We start from the raw sequence: 18234 nt of genomic DNA on the forward strand, positions 1-18234 counted from the left end.
TAGTAAAGGGATTGAGTTGCAGTGTCCCAGTACCCAGTGTCTGTTTAATCCTGTTTGGGTATCGTGTGTTGAAGGTGGTTATTAGTCGTAATGAAAGATTCTGCTGAGGCTGTAGGGAACATAATAATGTATACTTAACCGTCTCACCCTGCTGCTGCCGCTGCCTCTTTTCTAGTCCGTCCAGATCTCTCTATGCTGGCCATGCCAAGCAGTCATTTCCTGTTTGCACAGTACATGCATACTGGGGCGGCTTGGAAAGTGGCAGTGGGGCAGGAAGGGTAAGGATACACTCACTAAACATAACACTTTCTATGTTCCCCACAGCCCCAGAAGCATCCTTATAGTAGTGGCGTCACAAAGCAAAGGAAGGAAAAATCTCATCTGTACCACATACATATATAAAGGAGTATAAAAATGCTGTTTTTAGAAAAGTAATTTACATCCCTGTACCATTTTTCTTCCCTATGCATCTGATTTCTTCCCTCTCTGATATGTGACCCTGCTGTTGCCATGCAACAGTGCAGACACTTTCCCACAATCCCCTCTGCTGCATGTGAAGTGAAAAGTACTAATGGGACAGATCATGTGACTGAACTCTGAGCATGAGTGACCCATGAGTGCTTGGTGGGCCTTAATTTCAAACTGCAAGGGCAGGGGGAACACAATAAACTATCCCAACTCACCTCTCCAGCACTGGATTGCCGCTTCTGGACCCCTGCCGGGCTCCAGGATCTCCTGCAGAGACAACGTCACAACCCAGTTCATAGACAGCCCGCTCAGCCAGTCAGTGACTGGTGCGCGACGCCATTATTAAAGCTGTAATCCTGGAATTTAGATGTAATTTATATTTTTCAGATGTAAATGTTTCTTACCTTATGTGCCCTTTCAGCTTGTTGTTTCCTCTTACTTCATCATAGCTCCACCTGGTCCGATGTCTCCAGCATGTTATGGTGACCTCACCCTAACATTGCATTTAGCATCATCATCATTATGAGCTAATAATGCTGGGGAGTAGCCACATAGACTATACTGTAACCAATCAAGTTGCAAGTTGCTTTTTCTAGTGCCCTATACATGGCGAATACAACAGAATATAATCCGTAGCAATGATTGTCTCTATAACTTAATTGGCATACATTTTCATCATCAGTTTGTACAGTATACACAGTATACAACCTTTTTTCCCTGGACTTATGTTTTCCTATTTATGCATAATTAGAATTTAACCTGGTGAAATGTCATAGTCCGGGTGCTGAGACCCCCACCTAAAACAAAGAGGCAGCAAATCCCCCTAGTGTGCATTTACCCTTATAATTTTAAGGTCCCCATACACTTTATACTTTTGTCAGTTGAACCTGGCTCATGCATCGGGATCGGCTGCCAGTACACAGTGTATGGGGCTCACTTGACAGTCAGGGGTGGGGTCGTTATGAAAAATCACTGCTCAACGCCTTTTTTCTCGGAGAGATAAGCCACCAGCCACACTCTGGCTGCAGCTTAAAGGGGTTGTTCACCAAAAATGTTTTCTTTCAAATCAGCTGGTGCCAGAAAGTTTCAGAGATTTGTAATTTACTTCTATTACAAAATCTTCAGCCTTCCAGTACTTATCAACTGCTGTATGTCGTGTAGGAAGTGGTGTATTCTGTTCAGACTGAAACAGTGCTCTCTGCTGCCATCTCTGTGCATGTCAGGAACTGTCCAGAGCAGAAGCAAATCCCCATAGAAAACCTATCCTGCTCTCCAGACTGGAAAGAATGCTTTGTTAGATATGCTTTACCTGACTGACCTAAGAAATATAATGCTTCCATGTACCTCCCAGCAGGAAACCCTTCAAATATGATGACACACAGACGTAATAAATATGATAACTACTTAGCACCAAAAAACTGATAGACAAATTGTAAGCTTGCAATCCATTTAATGGTATTAGTTAAGTCCTAAACCTCCTGCTGAAAGGCTTATTCTTCACTTGGCTCTTAAAGCAGTACATGTAGCATGCCATGAAACTCCCCAATATCAGATGACTAGTACGTCTGCCCTTCAGGTTATAAGATATTTAATGTTCCTTAATCCAAGATGAATCTGTGGGAGGGAAGCTGCCACACTTGCAAAAGGAGTTTTGGGAGTGCCCACGCTGACTGTGAGAAGAAGCGTCATTTTCCACCATGCCTTCATCTTTCAGACTCTTATAGCCAATAGAGGCGGCTTGCTTTGGAGGTTTGTTGACAGTGTGATCTACAGGTGACTCCAGGAATAGGACTTTTTTGGTACTTCTGCAAGGGCACACATAGATCCCAGAGCATTTACTGTAATGATGACTACCACAGGACTTATCGGTTAAATAACAATGGTCGGCAGAACATAGAGAACAGATGGTTGTCACAACTGTCTCTTGAATGACAGTTTTATATCCCCCCGGTGTATGGCAGGAACACATGCAATGGGAGTGTGAGCATTTTGGCTTACAAGTTATATGTGAATGGCAGCCGTTATTAGAATTATGCTTGCTATCTGGGCTGCTGCTTTGCTCAGTGTAGTTGCTGTTGCTGGGGATAGGCATTTTGTGGCAGGTTCCGTCCTTGGATAGGGCTGTAGACAGGTATTACTCCTCAAGAGATTATCACGGAGGTTGTAGTTTGCCGCAAAAGATGGTCATCTCTGTAAAAATAAAATTAGTAAACTGAGTTAGTACAATCTGTACATGAAATATTGAAAACTAGCAAATAAATTCTGCTAAGACACAATAAATCCCCTATACCCCTATAAGACCCCTATACACACAAGAGAAAATTCAGAAGAACCTGGGACCCATGTCAAGTATACAGTGTATACTGCAGGTATGTGGGAGAATAAGAAAGAATGGTATCTTGAAAAAAAGCTTGGTGGATGGGAACCTTTAGGGGGAGATTTATCAAACTGGCGTAAAGTAGAATTGGCTCGCTTGCCCCTAGCAACCAATCAGATTCCACCTTTCATTTTTCAAAGAATCTGTGAGGAATGAAAAGTAGAATCTGATTGGTTACTAGGGGCAACAAAGACAATTCTACTTTACACTAGTTTGATAAATCTCCCCCTTAGGGGCCTATTCCACAGAGCGATAATTGGCCAAATCGGCCCGATTCGGGCGATTATTGTTTTGTGGAATCAGCCGATCGTTTATTTAGGCGCATACCTAAAATCATCGGGCACCCACCACACATCGCTAAGTGGAATAGCGGCGCGCGGCGGGCGACCGAAGATTTAAAAACATCATTCTTTACCTCCCAGATTGCAGATCTTCTCCAGCGCTCCTTCTCCCTATCCCGTGCGCAGCAGCAGCTTCAGAGCGACCTGTCTGAGCTGACAGACCGCTCAGCCAATCACTGTCCGGGACCGCCGCGGCCAGTGATTGGGTGAGCGGTCTGTCAACTCAGACAGGCCGCTCCGAAGCTGCTGCTGCGCACGGGATAGGGAGAAGGAGCGCGGGAGAAGATCTGCAGTCTGGGAGGTAAAGTATGATGTTAACAAAGGCTGCAAGGACATCAGTAACAATGTCCCTGCAGCCCTCGCTAAATGATTATCGGGCCGTGGAATAGGCCCAGCAAACGAGCGCCGATCTAGCAGATCGGTGCCCGTTTACATTGTTGATCGGGCCCCATCAGCCTGTGGAATAGGACCCTTAGAGTTGTGGAGGATGGAGGATTTGTAGTACCCAAAGTCTTCAACAACTCACAGCACAGCACAATGGACGAAGTCCATTACTACATGTGCAGTTCGTAGTAGACTGTCTTTTGCTATGGCGCAGTATATTCTGCGAAAGCTGCAGGCAATTTACAGTCATATAACAAAATCCTTCTTGTAAAGGAAGTGATATGATGATATATAGTAAGTGCATTTTATGGGGGAGAATCTCTGACCTTGAGAGACACCAGTTCACGGCACAAAAGGTCGTCATACACTTTATACTTTTGTTGACCATACCCTCCCCTCATGGCAGGTTTGGCATGAGATGTATGGTGCTCCTCCGACCAACCACCAACAGAAGATTTCGGTGGACATACCACCCGCTCGCTGCCTCGTGTAATAGCGGTGGCAGCGAGCAGGGAATGAGGATAAGGGCCTTAAGGCTTGATGGAAAATCAGTACTCAACAGCTTTGTTCTGGGAGAGATAAGCCACAGTCAGAACGCTCTGGCTGTGCCTTACCTCTCTCCTTCCCATAGAGAACACTGGGACTCTCGGTCGTGCTGAACGTCCCTGTGTATGGGAGGACAGGGGCCGGACTGGAGAGATAACGGACAGCTGAACAATCGTTAGGCCATCCGTTATTGAAGGTGTATGCCCACCAAGTCTATATAAGTATAGATCTAGTAATAGTGTGTCAGGTAACAGTTGATTAGCATTGATTATTGATTGATTGTTATGATTATTATTGATTGATTATGAACATTGATTAGCTAAATAATAAAGGGGTTATCCCACAAAAAGGAAACCAGTGAAAGCCTTGGCATAATACACATCCCTACTCTAACACTATCCATCTAAATAGAGGCGCTTTCCAGCGTCATATTAACCTATTTTAGCCTATTTATTCACCTCCCTGCAGCTCTGGCCTCTGCCTCTTCCATAGGTGGCCCCAGTGTGATCATGTGACCAGGAAGCAACTGTATTTCCCAGGAGTGCATTGCAGTATGGCCCTTAGTAACTGCTTAGTTACTACAGATCACCAATCCTGTATCCTTCCCTGTACTTTATACAAAGTAGTCCCCCACACACAGCTACAGAGATCTTACTAAGGGTACATTCACACAGACGGATCTGCAACGGATTTTACGCTGCAAATTTGCTGCAAAATCCGCTGCGGATCCTATGCCTATTACTTTTGATAAGGATACATACTTGCAGCGGGATTTAAATCCCATTGGGAGTATGTACGTGGAAGCGCCATTAACCCCTCACCAGCCAGAGCATATTTTACCTGCTCCCCACTCCAGCTGGCTTTGGGGGGTTCTCGGCTTGATGCCCCGCCGCAGCCACTGATTGGCTGAACGGGATGGGCAGACACCAGCCAGCCGTAGCAGAGAGCAGGTAAAGTATGCTCCGGCCGGCGGGGGGGGGTTAATGGTGCTGTCACGTACATACTCCCAGCGGGATGTAAATCCCGCTGCGAGTATGTATCCTCATTGAAAGTAATAGGCATAGGATCCGCAGCGGATTTCTCTGCAAATTTACAGTGTAAAATCCGATGCGGATCCGTCCGTGTGAATTTACCCTAATACATAGTGCTATGGGATCTCATTCCCTTGAATTTTCTTCTTCACAGCCTTCACCAAAATTATTTGACAGTAGTGCTTTATATACTTTCTTTGCACCCTTCTATAAGCCTGTGTATGTTTAGAGAAAACTAGTACAAATCCATATTCTTTCTCTCCATGAGAAATATATATTCCTATGAATATCTGTGTAGTGCTGTGTAGTGCTAGTTCTTTCTCTCTTCCCATATACAGGCTTATGTAAGTATATAGGAAGGAAATGGTATGAGGTATGCTGCGGGTTGCTCCACCAATGAAGCAAGGGAGGGGGGTACTGTATTATCCAGGATCCCTTCTCCCTCTTTGTATACTGTTCACTAGGCCCTGAACGGTACATGGGGAGGGGGTTTACTGTATTGGGCCGTATTTTCCATTAGTGGAGGGGGGTCATGGAGTGGATGGTGTGCGGGGGTGTCCCAGAGAGCCCTGTACTCAGTATGATGGAGGTTACACAGCTTTCCCAGCATCTTGTACTCAGTATTGTATTGTCCATCTACTTGTTGTTGTTGTTTTTTTTCTTACACCTTGGTAAAACTGTACCCCTCTAGTGTCACAGGTAAGGACAGGAGGCTGTTGTTCCTTACTCCAACCAGTAGATGACACTCTCACACAGCATAGCTGTAGCTAACACTTAGGTCTAGCTACACACTTCTTTTTCTCTAGTATTAACTTACTTTAGTTAGTTAGTTAGTTAGTGCCTGAGTACAGGCTAGGCAGAAAATGTGTATACTTGTTCCTGCTACTAGCTTCCCAACCTTCATGAGTTGCTAGAAAAGACTCTTAGGAAAACCGGAGACAAGGAAGTCTTCACCTTTGCCTTCGCCGAGGACAGACTAGATAAAACAGGACAATCAACCACCTTAGAAAAGGGACGGACAAACTCAAGACTGGACCTGCAGTGGAGCACAGTGCAAGTTCAGCTGCTTTCTACTGACAAGCGCTCAGCTTTGTAGGAAGGACACTACAAGCCACCTCCACCCAGAGCAGGGACTCGTACTACCCCGTAGTACGACAGAAACCCGACACTGTAGGGCAGAAGGCGGTTAGGTGAGATAACTTCTAAAAAAAAGTTTTTTCAAACACTTCTCAACACTTCACCAAATCCCAGCAGAGTACCTAGTACATTAGGCGAGGGCCCTCCTATCAGGTCCCTATCTCATGTTACAGTTTCTTCTATCAACTTATCTATCTACCTTGAACTATTGTATTATTTTTGCACTAAGTACCTGAGCAATGTTTGTAATTGTTTGCACTAAGATACCTTTTTCAAGTAAAGTTTACAAGTTGTTTAACCCTTAGGCGACCCTGGACGTAACTGTACGTCCAGGGCCGCCCACAGGTGTTCAGAGCGGGGCCGCACGGTCGCCACAGTCCCGGGTGCCGCATGTAGACCGGGACCGCGGCTATTAGCGGGCACGGTCCGATAATTAGATGACAGCTCCATCCGATTACCTGATGCAGCCATTCCCTGGTGTCTAGTGGTGAAGATCGCCCCCCCCCCCGGGACGTTGTCCTGGAGGAGTGATCCCCGTGTCTTCACCCGTAATGGCGCTGATTCGGCCGGAAGCAATCGAGTGCCTATTTCATTGATTACTATGCAGCATAGATTGCAATGAGAGATCAGTGTACTTATACCAGAAGTCCCCCAGGGGGGCTTCTAGTATAAGTGTAAAAGTAAAAGAAAAAAGTGTCTTTAATAATAAAAAGCCCCCTACCCTAATAAAAGTGTAAATCACCCCCTTTTCCCATGTTATAAATAAAAGTAAATAAATAAACATGTTTGGTATCGCCGCGTGCGTAATTGCCCAAAGTATTAATTAATCACATTCCTGATCTCGCACGGTAAACGGCACAAGCACAAAAAAATCCCAAAGTGCAAAATTGTGCATTTTTGGCCGCATCAAATCCAGAAAAATTGTAATAAAAAGCGATCAAAAAGTCGCATATGCACAATCATAGTACCAATAAAAAGAACACATCATGGTGCAAAAAATGACACCTCACACTGCCCCATAGACCAAAGGATAAAAGCGCTATAAGCATGGGAATGGAGCGATTTTAAGGAACATATATTTGTTAACAATGGATTGAATTTTCTACAAGCCATCACATAATATAAAAGTTTTACATGTTACATATCGTTGTAATCGTAACGACTTGAGGAACATGTATAACAAGTCAGTTTTACCCCAGGGCGAATGGCGTAAAAAAAATACCTTCCAAATAAAAGAAATGCGTTTTTTTTTTCCAATTTCACCACACATTGAATTTTTTTCTGGTTTCGCAGTATACATTATGGTCACCCAGCTTTCTAGCATCTTGTACTCAGTATGATGGAGGTCACCCAGCTTTCCCAGCATCTCGTACTCTGTATGTTGGTGGTCGTCGAGCTTTCTCAGTGGTAGTGGCACCTCTGTATAAGCAGAGGTCGGGGAGCTGAAGAGCAGGTACAGTTAGAACCTAGGAAAGCTGCATAACAATCTCTGATACTGATAGGCGGGGGGGTGATACTAGGGTCTATATTATGCTGGGGGCTAATCTTGCCTCCATGTAATCTCCCCACTGTGCCCCATATAGCAATAATGCCCCCTGCTGTGCCCCATATAACAATAATGTCCCCTGCTGTATGTTCTATAGTAACAATGTCTCCTGCTTTACCCCCACATAGTAATAATGCCCCCTGCCCCTTATCATTCATTCATTATCATTCCACCTGATGTAACCTCATAAAGTAATAATGCCTCTTGCTGTGCCCCATATAGTAATAATGTCCCCTGCTGTGCCCTCATATAGTAATAATGCCTCCTACTGTACCCCAATCAGTAATAATGCCTCCTTTGCTGTACTCCCATATAGTAATTATGCCCTCGGCTGTACCCCATATAGTAATAATGCCCCCTCTTGTGCTCCTATATAGTAATAATGTCCCATGCTGTACCCCATATAGTAATAATGCCCCCCTGCTGCGCCCCCATATAGTAATAATATCTCCTGCTGTGCCCCTCCATATAGAAATAATGTCTCCTGCTGTACCCCATCTAGTAATAATGCCTCCTGCTCTGCCCTTCCATATAATTATGTGTAATTGTAGGGGTCAAAACTGCCAGAGTACTTGTGGTCGTATGAATACCAGTGAAGTCTAGTACCCATGGTTGCCTGGATACCAGTGATACCTGGTACCTGTAGTTGCCTGGATACCAGTGATGCCCAGTGCCAGTGGTTGCCTGGATACCAGTGATGCCTAGAACCTGTGGTTGCCTGGATATCCGTGATGCCTAGTACCCGTGGTTGCCTGGATACCAGTGATGCCTAGTACCAGTGGTTGCCTGGATACTAGTAATGCCTAGTACCTGTGGTTGCCTGGATACCAGTGATGCCTAGTACCTGTGGTTGCCTGGATATGAGTTATGCCTAGTACCTGTGGTTGCCTTGATACCGGTAAAGCCTGCTACTTGTGGTTTGCCTGGATCTTGCCTTCTAACACTTATGGCGCTTGTATAGTGGTAGTGTATAGAGTCTATGTAGACCTGGAATCTGACCAGTGTATGTCATCCTGCTGTGATTATGTAATCTCATTGAAAGTGACATTGAAAAGATACGCAGCGAAGCGAATATGTTACGTGTGAACCCACCCTTATATTGCAGATGGGGCAGAGGGAGTCTTAATAATAAATAACTGTCACAAAGGGTCAAAAAACTACATAGGAGGTTTAAAGGTTCCTAGTTCTACCAAGGGGTGATGAGGTTAAAGGAGAAGTCTGGCCAAAAGTATTTTTTAATATGTTATTACTTATGGAAAGTTAGACAAATTTCTAATGTACATTAACTATGGGAAATGCACATATAGGGCTATTTCCCTTAATTTATTAGATCATGGAATGTTAGAATTTTTGGTTTCAGAAACCATAATGTCACAACAAAATTCCTAAGGAGTGTCCAGCACGGGGCGGACTATATATAGAAGTCAATAAGTACCATTGACTTCTATATATAGTGCGCCCCTGCTGGACACTCTATTGAAGGATGTGGATGTAAAAATGTTATGTACAGTACGTTTTGATTGAATACATTTATGGAATACTTTGGGGAGCAAGTGTCCTTGCTCCCCAAAGTATTCCATAAATGTATTTAATCAGTACATTTGTAGGGCACCGAGCAGGGAGGGACAGGGGTGCCTGTGCATCTACCTCCCCCCTCCCTCCCTGCTCGGTGCTGGGCACATATACATAGTACTACTCCTCCGATCATCTGCTTAAAGTCTGAGCAGAGGATGGGGTAGTAGTACCTGTGCTATCCCCATCAGATCGCCGCCGCCCGCGCCGCTCCTCACACAAGGGGTCGCTTCATCATGCCCCCTCCTCCTCCCAGCTTCAAATGTGTAACTATCCCGCCGCCGGCCGCCGCTCCTCACACTATCCCATCGCTGGTCGCCGCTCCTCACACTATCCCATCGCTGGTCGCCGCTCCTCACACTATGGGCCCTATTCCACGGGACGATTATCGTTCAGATTATCGTTAAATCGTTCGAATCTGAACGATAATCGTTCGGTTGAAATGCAGTTAACGATTAACGACCGAACGAGAAATCGTTGATCGTTTAATAAGACCTGGACCTATTTTTATCGTTGCTCGTTCGCAAATCGTTCGCATTGAATAAGACATCGTTCGGTCGTTCTCAATAGATACGAACGCAATAGCGAATAAATAGCGAAGAGAAACGATCGCAATTACGATCATAAGTAACGATTATCGTTCCATGGAAATGAGTGAACGTTTTCAGGTCTTTCGCAATAGCGGTCGTTTGAGATCGTTAATCGTTAACGATTATCCAAACGATAATCGTCCCGTGGAATAGGGCCCTATCCCATCGCTGGCCGTAGCTCTCTGCTCCTACATACCGGCTCCCGGTCCGCACTGCATGCTGGCCACGTCAGCCCTCCCCCACCCAGCAGGGCGGCCGGGGACACCAGGAAGCACCGGGAGCGCCGTGCTCCCTGTGGGGTGGGGGAGGGCTGGTATGTAGGAGCAGAGAGCGGCGGCCGGCGCGGGATAGTGTGAGGAGCGGCGACGGGATAGTTACACGTTTGAAGCCGGGAGGAGGAGGGGGCATGATGAAGCGACCCCTTGTGTGAGGAGCGGCGTGGGCAGCGGAGATCTGATGGGGATAGCACAGGTACTACTCCCCCATCCTCTGCTCAGACTATGAGCAGAGGATGGGAGGAGTACTACTGTGTATTTATGTCCAGCACAGAGCAGGGAGGGAGGGGGAGGTAGATGCATAGGCACCTCTCTTCCTTCCTGCTCGGTGCCCTCCAAATGTACTGATTAAATACATTTATGGAATACTTTGGGGAGCAAGGACACTTGGTCCCCAAAGTATTCCATAAATGTATTCAATCAAAACGTACTGCACATAACATTTTTACATACACATCCATTGATTCAATAGAGTGTCCAGCAGGGGCGCACTATATATATAAGTCAATGGTACTCATTGACTTCTATATATATAGTGCGCCCCCTGCTGGATGCTCCATAGGAATTACACCCTTCATCGTGATGTCACGGTTTCTGAGAGAATTCTAACACTCCATGATCTAATAAATTAAGGGAAATAGCAGTATATGTGCATTTCCCATAATTAATGTACATTAGAAATTTGTCTAACTTTCCAAAAGTAATAACATATTAAAAAATACTTTTTGCCGGACTTCTCCTTTAATGATGCTACAGAATGGCCAAGGGGGGAAACATTGCAAATGGGTTCAAGATTCAGTATCTAGTTTCCTGGCATATGCCATGTACTGTCGCTTGAATGCCATTTTGTGACAGAGAGAACACCATAAGAAATGTACACTGCAATACTTTACTATTAGTATACCTACATTAATATAGTATTGCAGTGTACTGTACTAGCTGATTAAAAAATATATATTCCTAACATACTTGATATCAATACATTTGGAAATGTCCCAATGATTCAAATATAATGTTATTTATTCTGTATAGTGAATGTAGGGAATGAAAAAATCTACACACCCCAGAAAAGGTGAAAAAGGACTGTAAAATCCCATGGACGGCAGTTTCAGTCTACGTTCCTGGAATATAAATGATGCCTGCCTTATGTGTCCCCGGGAAGCCGAGGAACACTAATTAAGGCCTCAAATGCTAAAATTACTTAATGGGGGCAACAAAGGGCAATTGTTCACAGGGCACCATCCAGCTTAAGGCCAGTACTGGACAAGGTAACTACTGTGTGGGGGACACTATTCCCATACATCAGCCACATTGTGTGCTTTCTATGGAGTTTTAACGATTGATAGACTATTCCAGTTGTTGGTCCTACCTGTGGTGTCCATCAGAGGGATGAGCTTGCTGGGGTCGGGGAGGTGGCTGGAAGTTTTCCTTCTCTTACCTGTCGTCTGGGCCCAGGCACTTTGCAGGCAGGCTAAGAGGCGTTTTTTGACTTCTTGCTTGTAGTTGGCTTCTCCTGGCCATAATCATCATCATCTCCTCCATTATTCTTCCTGTTCTCTTCTCCATCTGGTTGTACCACCTTAACCAAAATCTTTGCAAGATTTATTAAAGGTTTTACGCTATTTTCCATCAGTCTCCGCCACCTCCGCCTTTTTAAAATGCTTGCACTGGGAGGGGGAGTAGTTTTCTATTAACTACTTTTTTCATTAGATTTATCGTGTACAAATTTTCAGTTTTTGCATAAAATCCTACCCTGGCGTAGCTTTTTAGCCAAGCTGTTTTAGGCTGGGTTCACACTGCGTTTCTGCAGTCTGTTTTTTTTTTTTTTTTTCATCCGTTTCATCCAGATGAAAAATGGATGGAAAAAAACAGATGCATTTGTGTGCCTCTGTTTTGCTCCACTTTCCATTGACTTCAATATTAAAAAAAAGCATCCATTTTTTTAGTGTACACAAAAACGTTGTTGACAAATGTTTGATGCCAAAGCCAGGAATGGATTTGAGTAAAGGAAAAATCTAAATCTTTCCTTTATGACCTGTTCTCTGTTTATAGTCTGTTCCTGGCTTTGGCTTCAAAAATCTGTCAGATAAATCTCTGTCTAAACACACCATAACAGCTTATGGCTATGTTCACACAACGTGAACGACCGGCTGTTCTGTGACCCGGTCACGGAACGGCCAGTCTCTGCACAGATCATCCCGGCCAGTACTGCAGTACTGGGCGGATAATCTTTATGGCCGTAGTGTTCTGATGCGGGCGCATCAGCGCGCGTCCGCATCAAAACTCCCCATAGGACACAATGAAGCAAGCGGCCGGAGCCACTCGCTTCATTGTGTGAACTGATAGGGCTTCCTACAGGCGCAATTCACTGAATTGCGGCCGCAGAAAAATGACATGTCAGTTCTTTGCGGAGCGGCACGGGATCCTGGCTGGAGTGTATACTATGAGTATACGCTCCGGCCGGGATCCCATAGAACAATAGGCTATGGCAACAACGGCTGTACTTTTACGTAGTGTGAACATAGGCTATGTGTAGAAGCCAGGGTGTATTCTATATATAGAGTGACATATATATATAGTATATAGTGACATCCCTTCTTGACTAGTATGGCCAGCAGGTGGCAGTATCACCCAGAAAGATGCTGCTCTTTCTCAGTAACAGACATGGATCACTGCAATTCTACAGCAGAATTACACCCAAACTGAGGACAGGAGTGGTGCTCTTTCTGAATGTGGCCATCTTTTTCTAAGCCTGGATAACCCTTTCAACCCCTTCAAGACAGAGCCCTTTGATGCACAAAAGTCCGGGTCAAATTAACGCAATGTTCCTCCTCGCCTTCTAAGCGCTTTTATTTTTCCACCTACAGGGCTGGTTGAGGTGTCAATTTTTGCGCCATGATCTCTAGATCTTAATATCATATTGGTGTAACAGAAAAATTTTGATTGCTCTTTATTAATTTTTTGTGATATATAATTTAATAAAATCAGCAATCCTGGTGCGTTTTTTTTTTTTTTGTTTCCATTTACGCCGTTCACCGTGCGGGAACAATAATGTTATATTTAAATAGATCGGACAATGCCACACGCTACGATATGTAATATGTTTATTTATTTATATTTTTATTTTAATAATGGGCAAGGGGGTCTTTTAAACTTTTATTGGGAGGGGGTTTCTAAGGGTTTTTTTTAATACTTTTCAAAACTTTTTTATTACTTGATCTGTCACTGAGCACCTTAAACGCCGCAATCGCTGTAGATCGCGGCGTTTAAGGGGTCAATGAGAGTCAGCTGCAGGATTGCAGCTGACTCTCATTACCTACAGCGCTGGACACAGATGAAAGCGGGATCGCACTCCGTGCAGCGCTCCTGCTCTCATCGCAAAGCCCCCGTCAGTACAGGGAACGTATATATACATTCCTACTGCACGGGGTATGTGCAGCAGGAACGTATATATACAGATTACTGACGCGAAGGGGTTAAGCATGGTCCCTGGTACTGAGGCTCTGTTGTGGGGGACCTACTGCTGCTATTACTACTAGGGTTCCTGTCACTCTTCCCTCTCTATATGGTGGTCTTGTGGCTGGCACACTATAGAGATATCACTTACAGGGGAGGGGGCAGTGGGGTTTTTGGGGTCATGTCCCGCCTTCCCAGGACAGCCCCAATGTGTCCCGCCGCCCCCCACACCTCTACACTAGCAGAGCAGGAGACATCGGCTTCCTGCTTTGCTAAACCTCTTGTGGCTGAAGGCGTCATTCTGCCTCCGGCCACAAGAGGCCTCTCTCTCCCCCGTAGCTCCAGCACATGAGTGACCTCACTCGTACACAGAGCAGGAAGAGGAGACGCTGGAGGATAGAGAGGACCAGCTGCAGAGGTGAGTAAATGGCTTTTTTTGTTTTTTTACTGTACAGGGGGCATTGTCCACATGGGAGGGAGGAGTACTGCCTACCAGGGGGCAACGGCTACCTGAGGGGGGGGGAGCTTACTACCAGGGGGCAATGGCTACCTGAGGGGGGCTTACTACCAGGGGGCAATGGCTACCTCAGGGGGGGCTTACTACCAGGGGGCAATGGCTACCTGAGGGGGGCTAACTACCAGGGGGCAATGGCTACCTCCGGGGGGGGGGCTTATTACCAGGGGGGGCTTACTACCAGGGGGCAATGGCTACCTGAGGGGGGGGGCTTACTACCAGGGGGCAATGGCTACCTCAGGGGGGGCTTACTACCAGGGGGCAATGGCTACCTGAGGGGGGGCTTACTACCAGGGGGCAATGGCTACCTCCGGGGGGGGGGCTTATTACCAGGGGGGGCTTACTACCAGGGGGCAATGGCTACCTGAGGGGGGGCTTACTACCAGGGGGCAATGGCTACCTCAGGGGGGGCTTACTACCAGGGGGGCAATGGCTACCTGAGGGGGGGAGCTTACTACCAGGGGGCAATGGCTACCCAGGGGGGGGGGGCTTACTACCAGGGGGCAATGGCTACCTCAGGGGGGGAGCTTACTACCAGGGGGCAATGGCTACCTCGGGGGGGGGCTTACTACCAGGGGGCAATGGCTACCTCAGGGGGGGCTTACTACCAGGCGGCAATGGCTACCTCAGGGGGGCTTACTACCAGGGGGCAACGGCTACCTGAGGGGGGGGAGCTTACTACCAGGGGGCAATGGCTACCTGAGGGGGGGCTTACTACCAGGGGGCAATTGCTACCTCAAGGGGGGGCTTACTACCAGGGGGCAATGGCTACCTGAGGGGGGCTTACTACCAGGGGGCAATGGCTACCTGAGGGGGGGCTTACTACCAGGGGGCAATGGCTACCTCAGGGGGGGGCTTACTACCAGGGGGCAATGGTTACCTCAGGGAGGGGCTTACTACCAGGGGGCATTGGCTACCTGAGGGGGGAGCTTACTACCAGGGGGTAATTGCTACCTCAGGGGGGCTTACTACCAGGGGGCAATGGCTACCTCAGGGGGGGCTTACTACCAGGGGGCAATGGCTACCTCCGGGGGGGGGGCTTATTACCAGGGGGGGCTTACTACCAGGGGGCAATGGCTACCTCAGGGGGGGCTTACTACCAGGGGGCAATGGCTACCTCAGGGGGGGCTTACTACCAGGGGGCAATGGCTACCTGAGGGGGGGAGCTTACTACCAGGGGGCAATGGCTACCTCAGGGGGGGGCTTACTACCAGGGGGCAATGGCTACCTCAGGGGGGGAGCTTACTACCAGGGGGCAATGGCTACCTCGGGGGGGGGGGCTTACTACCAGGGGGCAATGGCTACCTCAGGGGGGGCTTACTACCAGGCGGCATTGGCTACCTCAGGGGGGCTTACTACCAGGGGGCAACGGCTATCTGAGGGGGGGAGCTTACTACCAGGGGGCAATGGCTACCTGAGGGGGGGCTTACTACCAGGGGGCAATTGCTACCTCAGGGGGGGCTTACTACCAGGGGGCAATGGCTACCTGAGGGGGGCTTACTACCAGGGGGCAATGGCTACCTCAGGGGGGCTTACTACCAGGGGGCAACGGCTATCTGAGGGGGGGAGCTTACTACCAGGGGGCAATGGCTACCTGAGGGGGGGCTTACTACCAGGGGGCAATTGCTACCTCAGGGGGGGCTTACTACCAGGGGGCAATGGCTACCTGAGGGGGGCTTACTACCAGGGGGCAATGGCTACCTGAGGGGGGGCTTACTACCAGGGGGCAATGGCTACCTCAGGGGGGGGGCTTACTACCAGGGGGCAATGGTTACCTCAGGGAGGGGCTTACTACCAGGGGGCAATGGCTACCTGAGGGGGGAGCTTACTACCAGGGGGCAATGGCTACCTCAGGAGGGGGCTTACTACCAGGGGGCAATGGCTACCTGAGGGGGGGAGCTTACTACCAGGGGGCAATGGCTACCTCGGGGGGGGGGGGCTTACTACCAGGGGGCAATGGCTACCTCAGGGGGGGCTTACTACCAGGCTGCAATGGCTACCTCAGGGGGGCTTACTACCAGGGGGCAATGGTTACCTTAGGGGGGCTAACTACCAGGGGGCAATGGCTACCTGAGGGAGGGGGGCTTAATACCAGGGGGCAATGGCAGCTGCATACTGCTCCACAACTACAACCCCCAGCATATCCTGGCAGCTGCATACTGCTCCACAACTACAACCCCCAGCATGCCCTGACAGCTGCATACTGCTCCACAACTACAACCCCCAGCATGTCCTGACAGCTGCATACTGCTCCACCACTACAACCCCCAGCATGTCCTGACAGCTGCATACTGCTCCACCACTACAACCCCCAGCATGTCCTGACAGCTGCACACTGCTCAAATACAACCCGCAGCATGTCCTGACAGCTGCATACTGCTTAAATACAACCCCCAGCATGTCCTGACAGCTGCATACTGCTCCACCACTACAACCCCCAGCATGTCCTGACAGCTTCATACTGCTCAACTACAACCCCCAGCATGTCCTGACAGCTGCATAAATGGCATAAAAAGTCTGTGCAGAGTACCATACAATCAAATCCCAGCCCTGTGTAGCCCTAGCCATATGCTATGACAGCAGTGATAAATTATAAGCCTGATTATACCTGAATCTTTACCTTACATATATGACAATGTGCAACAAGCATCAACAAGTATTCCGGAGCTGTGGGGAATTATCAGGACACTCCTATAAATCTGAAGGATAATAAGATATCCAGTGTAATGCTGGATTCACATCTTGTAACAGTATACGTCAGAAACCTGTCAAAAAGGTATCCTGACATATACTGTGACATATTGACGTAGGGCCCATTGAGTTTAATAGGACAAGTGACTATATTCAGTACATGGATACACTACATTTTCAGACACAGACTTTCCGGAGGACCTAATATTACTTGCTCGGCTTTCCAAGGGAAGTCAAACAGTAAGGAAGAGGTGGACCACCTAGCTGAGTTTCCTGCTTGCTCTTTTTCACAAATGGTAAGGCTGCAGATCATGGTGGCCTCTTCACTGAACTGCTGCATGTGGTTCATTGTGGTAACTTACTGTTTCCAATTCCTTGACCGGAGTTAATTTCTTACTAGTTAATAGAGGATACTGGGTGTTTTGCCTTGTTGCTAAGTAATTCTAGTGAGGGATTACCGAGTGTCAACACACCCTCGATGTTGTATGTTCTCTGTTTTTTTCTACATGGCTTGTGTTCACAATCAGCAAAATATGCACTGACAATGTTACCACAAAATCCCTGGGAAATCCACTGTGCAAATCTAGGTGCAGATTTTCATGTACATTTTGATTGATTTCAAGGGGAACACTTTAAATCTGCGACGCGGACCCCACTTGAAGTTCCGCCTATCCCGCTGATTGACATGTAAATTCTTTGGGCGGATGGCGGAGTGCACGTGAAACATCCTATTCAATCAATGGGAAAGGCAGAACTTAAAGTGGGGTCCTTGGCACAAATTCCTTAATGTGAACAGGCCCTTAAAAGTAAAAAAACAAAAACAAAGATGATTTGTTGCAGAAATTAGCACTGACTCCGCATCAATATCAGCTTGGATGTTACCCTTGTGAACCAGCTGTTCCAGTCTGTTCCTCTTGTACTGAAATTTTAAAGGTGCCTGGCAGGGGGTTCACTTAATATAATACACTGCTCTGTTCTGTACAAAGTTGAATCCAACAAAAATCATCAATGGAAATAAAATGTATTAACCAATGGAGGTCTGGATTTGGAGTCACACACAAAATTAAAGTGAAAAAACACACTACAAGCTGATCCAACTTTGATGTATTGTACTTAAAACAAGTCATAATGAGGCTCATTATTGTGTGTGGCCTCCACATGCCCGTATGACCTCCCTACAACACCTAGCCATGTTCCTGATGAGGTGGCAGATGGTCTCTTGAGGGGTCTCCTCCCAGTCTGTGGTTCAACGTGATGTTGGTGGATTGAGCAAGATACTGTATGATGTCCCAGATTTGCTCCATCG

At 47.1% G+C, this 18234-nt stretch overlaps 1 long non-coding RNA gene across 1 annotated transcript; it reads right to left on the reverse strand.

Moving 5' to 3' along the window:
* Window positions 1-1898: 1898 nt before the first annotated feature.
* Window positions 1899-4851, reverse strand: LOC138767780 (uncharacterized). Its single transcript, XR_011358850.1, has 2 exons — window positions 4575-4851; window positions 1899-2658 (listed from the first exon to the last, which is right to left on the reverse strand). It is a non-coding gene; the product is annotated as an uncharacterized lncRNA (long non-coding RNA).
* Window positions 4852-18234: the final 13383 nt, after the last annotated feature.

The sequence above is a fragment of the Dendropsophus ebraccatus genome, chromosome 11, assembly GCF_027789765.1.
Source record: "Dendropsophus ebraccatus isolate aDenEbr1 chromosome 11, aDenEbr1.pat, whole genome shotgun sequence".
Taxonomy (NCBI): domain Eukaryota; kingdom Metazoa; phylum Chordata; class Amphibia; order Anura; family Hylidae; genus Dendropsophus; species Dendropsophus ebraccatus.